The 6,000-nt window shown below is 41.3% G+C and overlaps 1 protein-coding gene across 1 annotated transcript in view; it reads left to right on the top strand.

Annotated features, from left to right (window-relative positions):
• The first annotated feature begins 920 nt into the window (after positions 1–920).
• Positions 921–6,000, top strand: part of LOC119655103 (sodium channel protein Nach) — an 86,201-nt gene continuing 81,121 nt past the window's right edge. Inside the window, exons 1-3 of the mRNA XM_038060825.1 lie at positions 921–935; positions 1,177–1,298; positions 1,357–1,615. The gene's annotated coding sequence lies outside the window, so the exon portion shown is untranslated. The remainder of the gene's footprint in view (positions 936–1,176; positions 1,299–1,356; positions 1,616–6,000) is intronic.

The following is a 6,000-nucleotide window of genomic DNA, read 5'->3' as shown; positions in this document are numbered from 1 at the left end:
TAATTAAAATAATCTTAAAATGCATCAAAGAACATCTCGAAATCTTTCTGAACTGAACATAACAACACCTTCCCGATAATTTTGGAACATCGCGTGGAGTTCATATCTCCACTTCACCTGCTCTTCTACGATTTTAAAAAGACTTTCAATAATTTGAACAGGGAGTATATCTGGAGTACTCTCTGCAGGATTCCAAGAAAACTATTATCAGAGCGACAAATGATGGCGCATAATATCACGTGTTACATCGAGGGTTTCATCTTGTTACCAATATTATTACTGCTTGTTATCGGCGACGTTCATGTTGCATTGTCCGCAGGATGTGGAGGGCTTCAATGGATTATGACATCACATCTTTCCTCAGGTGTCTTGACTACGGTGATGTTAACTGTTTGCTCTTCTTCCGGGTCATGGACCGTGGCCAAATTGCTCTGGAGATGAATGCCAACAAAACCAAGGTGCTCAATTTAACGCCTCGATGTGCGCCCATTGCTGAGTGTTGCTGACAAAGTAGACAAGAAACCAGTTGAAGCAAATGCAAGCGGAGCATACGTGCTTCATTGACGAAGGTTCATTACAACATGCACCAATGAAAATAGGACTAGATTTAGCAGATATTTAATGCAAAATGGGAAACTTACAGCACTGAAAACGTGTTTCCAGCCAAATAAAAAGATTGGAGTTTTAAATTAAGGAATGAAGTATTTTTCACTTCATACATAGAATTGGGAACCCAAATTTGCAAATAAATGATGAAGCACCACATCTTTCAGGAATGTTGCTGGATCCAGAAATTCTATATTACAGATTTTTTAATATCCGGTAATTTGCTGTTTTCATTTATTTTGCTAATGAAGTTCAATTTCATACGTGAATAGTTAATAATCTTGATTGCCGTTATCATACTCGAATTCAATTCTTTTTGTCAGGAATAGGTAGAAAGCAGTATGAAAATGAGAAATTTGAGACGCCTGTTTTGTTCTTCTATGTAGGGATAGTCTAATAACTAATTAATAATTAAAAAAAGTAAATCTTAAATTTGGAAAAGTAACTGCAAACGAGAATTTATCGATACTCGAAGCATTCGTCTCAAGTTTCAAGATATATAACCGATTCCCGCTAGTAGATGGCACTTAAGCGCTTGCCAATAATCTGAATTTGTTTACAATTTTTGAGCCGTAAGTGACAGCTGAATCTTTTCTGAGCTTTCCATTTGCCGGTTGAGTGACAGTTTGAATTTGGGCTAACGTTTTTAATGAGAAATGGCTACAGAAGATATTGGCAACATACAAGCATGGGTTCGATTGCAAATGTGCATTATTGTTCAAGTTTTTAATGGAGTTTGTATCGTTCTAGGTGGAAAAGACGAACTTACAGCTCAGCGCAATGTCCTCGAAGTTTTCACAAATGAAAGCAGTGTCGGGAACTCCTTCCAGTGATTGCACTGATCTGCAAAATGTTCTACGCGAAGTAGGGGACGTCGAGACTGAATGCCATCACCTGAGGACTTCGCATCCGAATGTTATTAGTGATTGCAAGAATATGGCGGGGACAATTCGGTTTCATCTGGATGCACTTGAAAAAACGTTCGCGATATTAAGGAATGGACAATAATGTTCGTATTTTATTAGATTCTCTTGACTAGATTTGATCTAAATTTGTAGCAAGTAAGTTTATAGTTAGTGCCAAAGTTACAGACAGAGGCAAATATGGCAAATAAAGTGACCGGATTTGTCAACCTCCTAAGAGAGGATTTCATTCTTGTTCCCCGTGGTCTAAACGGGCTTGGGAATTAGACAATTTACTATTTCACTCATAGAATTAAGATTGGAAAGGATCCGAAATAAATGGCAAATTTTATGATAATTGCGAAGTATAAAAGTAGGGAAGGACGATTTTGTTATTTGTAAATGATTCCCAGAAATTATGTCGAGATTGCTTGGCTTCCGATGCATTATCAAATTCAAGCCAAACATGGTGGCTTATTTCTAGAAAGTCTTTCACTTTATTCTGATGGCATTCTGGCCGTTAATGATGATGAATGTATAACATTAATCTTCATCAACGGCGCAACAACCGTTGTCCAGTCTAGGCCTGTCTTAATAAGGAACTCCAGACATCCCGGTTTTGCGCCGAGGTCCACCAATTCGATATTCCTTAAAGCTGCCTGGCGTCCTGATCTACGCCATCACTCCATTTCAGGCAGGCTTTGACTCGTCTTCTTTTTTTCATAGATATTGCCCTTATAGACTTTCCGGGCTGGATCATCCTCATCCATATGGATTAAGTGATCCGCCCACTACAACCTGTTGAGCCCGATTTTATCCTCTACCAGACGGTCGTGTTATCGCTCATAGATTTCCTCGTTATGTAGGCTATGAAATCGTCCATCCTCATGTAGGGGGCCAAAAATTTTTCGCAGGATTCTTTTCTCGAACGCGGCCAAGAGTTCCGAGGAATACATGAAGACTGGCAAGATCATGGTCTTGTACAGTAAGAGCTTTGACCCTATGGTGAGACGTTTCGAGCGGAACAGTTTTTGTAAGCTAATAGGAGAAATGATCAACGGTCTCAAGTTGTAGTCTCCTATCTTTATTCTTCCAGTTTGACCAGTGCTGTTTGATGTTGTTGGTTGGTTGGTTTTTGGTGCTGACGTTGCCACCATATACTTTGTCTTGCCTTCATTGATGTGCAGCCCAAGATCTCGCGTCGGCTGCTCGATCTCAATGAAGGCAGTTTGTACGTCTCGGGTCGTTCATCCCATGATGTCGATATCGTCAGCACAGGCCAGTAGTTGGGTGGACTTGAAGAGGATGTTTCCTCTTGCATTTACATCAGCATCGCGAATCACTTTTTCCAGGGCCAGGTTGACGAGGATACATGATAGGGCATCCCATTGTTGTAGACCGTTGTTGTCGTTGAATGGTCTTGAGAGTGATCCTGCTGCTTTATTTAGCCTCGCACATCGGTCAGGGTCAGCTTAATCTTATCAATTTCGTCGGGATACTGAATTATCTCATGGCCGTGTACAGTTTTACCCTGGCTATGCTGGCATAGGCGGCTTTAAAGTCGATGAAGAGATGGTGTAGCTGATGTCCATATTCTAATAGTTTTTCCATAACTTGCCACAGAGAGAAAATCTGATCTGTTGCTGATTTGCCTGGAGTGAAGCCTCTTTCGTATGGGCCAATGATGTTCTGGGCGTATGGGGCTATCCGACCTAGCAAGATAGAGGAGAATATCTTATAGATGGTATTCAGCAAAGTGATACCTCTATAATTGCTGCCCTGTGTGATATCCCCCTTTTTATGTATGAGCCAGATAATGCCTCGTTGTCAGTCGTCAGGCATTGATTCGCTGTCCCATACTTTGAGCATCAGTTGATGAACCACTTGGTGTAATTGGTCGCCTCCATAGTTAACCAATTCGGCTGTAATTCCATCGGCTCCTGGCGACTTATGATTTTTAAGCCGATGAATTGCACGAACCAAGTATCTTTGTGGCCGTATCAGCGATAACGTTCTTCAGGTGGTTGTGAAGGCCATTTGCTGATGCTTCATCTCCAGGATCTCTGTTGACTGCAGTTATTGCATCCATTTCCCTCTTATAGGTATTGCGGAGGGCTGTGTTGTTAATGGCTTTGGTATTCACTCTCACCTGATTGTCAAAGGGGATTGTAGGTGCCAACGAGATAGTGGCCCGAGTCTATATTGACCCCCCTATATGTTCTGACATTCATCAAGGCTGAGAACTGGCGGTGGTCAATTTGGTTGAAAGTGGTGCACGTATGTTTGTGGACCGCTTTGAGCGCAAACCAGGTACTTCCAACCAACCATTTCGTGCGATGCTGCTAACTGAATAATCCGCGGGCCGTTATCATTCGTAACCCTGAATACAGGCTCCGTCCCTACTTGACTACTGAAATCTCCAAGTATGATTTTGATATCATACTTGGGACACGCTTCGAGGGTCCGCTCAACTGCCTCGTAGAAGGTATCCTTCTCCGACTCTGCAGTCTTCTCTGTAGGGGCGTGGACGTGTATGTGGCTTATATTTCTAAATTTGCCACGCAGAGTACAGAGTGCTTATATTTTCAAAGCCGATAACAGCAGGTGTCATTTTTTGGCTGACTAAGAAACCTGCTCCGAGCACATCGTTTACTGGATGGCCACTATAATATATGGTGTAGCGGCTTTTCTATAGGACCCCGGTCCCTATCCATCGCACCTCTTGCAACGCTGTTACATCAGCCTTATATTGGGACAGGGTATCGGCTAGCTGGTCAGCAGCATTCGGTCTGTACAGGGAGCGCACGTTCCATGAGAAATTGCGCAAATCGTTAATCCATTGTCGTTTCCGGGTTCGTCGTTGTAAAATCCATCCTGTCCGAGGCTCCTTTCGTGGCATCGTAACATCGGTTTTCCGTGTAGGGTTGTCAGCCCTACCCAACCCCCAACCTTGAGGACCAGTTGGTACATTTTGCCCAATCCAATCCACGTTTCGCCCTGGGACTTATACTACCCTTTGACCGCCTTTCATTCAAGCAACTCGATCTGGCCATTTTGTCCTGTAACAGGACCTGTAACAATTTGAATGATAAGGCATAATCCCAGAAGTGGTCCAAAATTTCATCAAGATGAAATATTGGCAGGAGCAGGTAAATCAACTAATGCATTATTAGCAATTTTAAAAAGAGATTGTCTTACTCATATAGGTTTGTTCATTTGTTTAGCATGTGAGTGCATTCAACAATGAAAAACATTGAACATCGTGGAGTTATTCCATTTTTTGTAAAGAAGTTTTGAGGCCAATGGAGATTTATTTCCAAATGGTAAATATGTTGGGTGAATGTGCTTCTTCGAAAAAAGGGGAGGCAGGACTCAATTTTGCATGCCCCCAATGTTCTCGTTGTCAGAACCTATCCAACCGAAAAATCTGAAAAAATCACATTCCGATATGTGCTCAATACATAGAGTTAAAAATAGCATTTTACCATATTTTAGAAAATTACCCGGAATTTAAGTTCCTCCTAGAAGTTCAAAATTCGGCATCGGTATAAATGATGTGATAACATAAGTTATAATATTTTCTTTTAAATGTACGTGCATATATCTTGGAACTTGGAAATATATAAAGGATTATTTTAAATTCTTAGCTATGTACAAAAAGGAAAACGTGGATAGAAAGTTTCTAACACCTGATGTACACAAAACCTTTATACCCAAGCACCTGACTTCCCGTATTCTAATTAGTTTATGTATGGGATAGATAGTTGCTAGTCATTAGGTATTCATTTCTTGTCTTAAACCTTGAGCAGAAGGTCAGTTGCTAGCTTTTACTTGTAAACTGGAACGGATGCGAGTATGGACTTTGAATGATATCAACGACCTGTCGATAGACGAGTAACTGAGTCATCACATCTTGCCTCGCCTTTTAAAATATATACACTATTCCATTTGTATATGACAAAATATCGTCCGGATAGCTCAGTGGTTAGAGCACTAGGCTGTCATACGGAAGGTCGCGGTTCAAATCTCACTGGTGGCAGTGGAATTTGCATCGTGATTTGACGTCGGATACCAGTCGACTCAGCTGTGAATGAGTATCTGAGTCAAATCAGGGTAATAATCTCGGGCGAGCGCAATGCTGACCACATTGCCTCCTAGTGTACCGTTACGGTCTTGAATGAAGTGCTCTAACACACTTCAAGGCCCTGATCCAATATGGATTGTTGCGCCAACGATTATTATTATTATTAAAATATCGAACCCAGCGCTATCCTAACTTACCTTAACTGCAATGGCCCTTATTTCCTATATATGTACATGTTAATTCTTAAGTTAATTGGAATAATGTACATGGCTGCTCAATTTCCTGTACCATCTTAACCACTGGGTTGTCCGATTGCGTGCAGCTATATCTCCAGGATGTTCATGTCCAGAGGATCCTTATTTAAAAGTTGCTAAAGAACTTGAAGCAAATCCTTGTTGAAAAGTAATG

Source organism: Hermetia illucens, chromosome 4 (genome assembly GCF_905115235.1).
Source record: "Hermetia illucens chromosome 4, iHerIll2.2.curated.20191125, whole genome shotgun sequence".
Lineage (NCBI taxonomy): Eukaryota > Metazoa > Arthropoda > Insecta > Diptera > Stratiomyidae > Hermetia > Hermetia illucens.
This window is presented reverse-complemented; position numbering and strand designations above follow the sequence as displayed.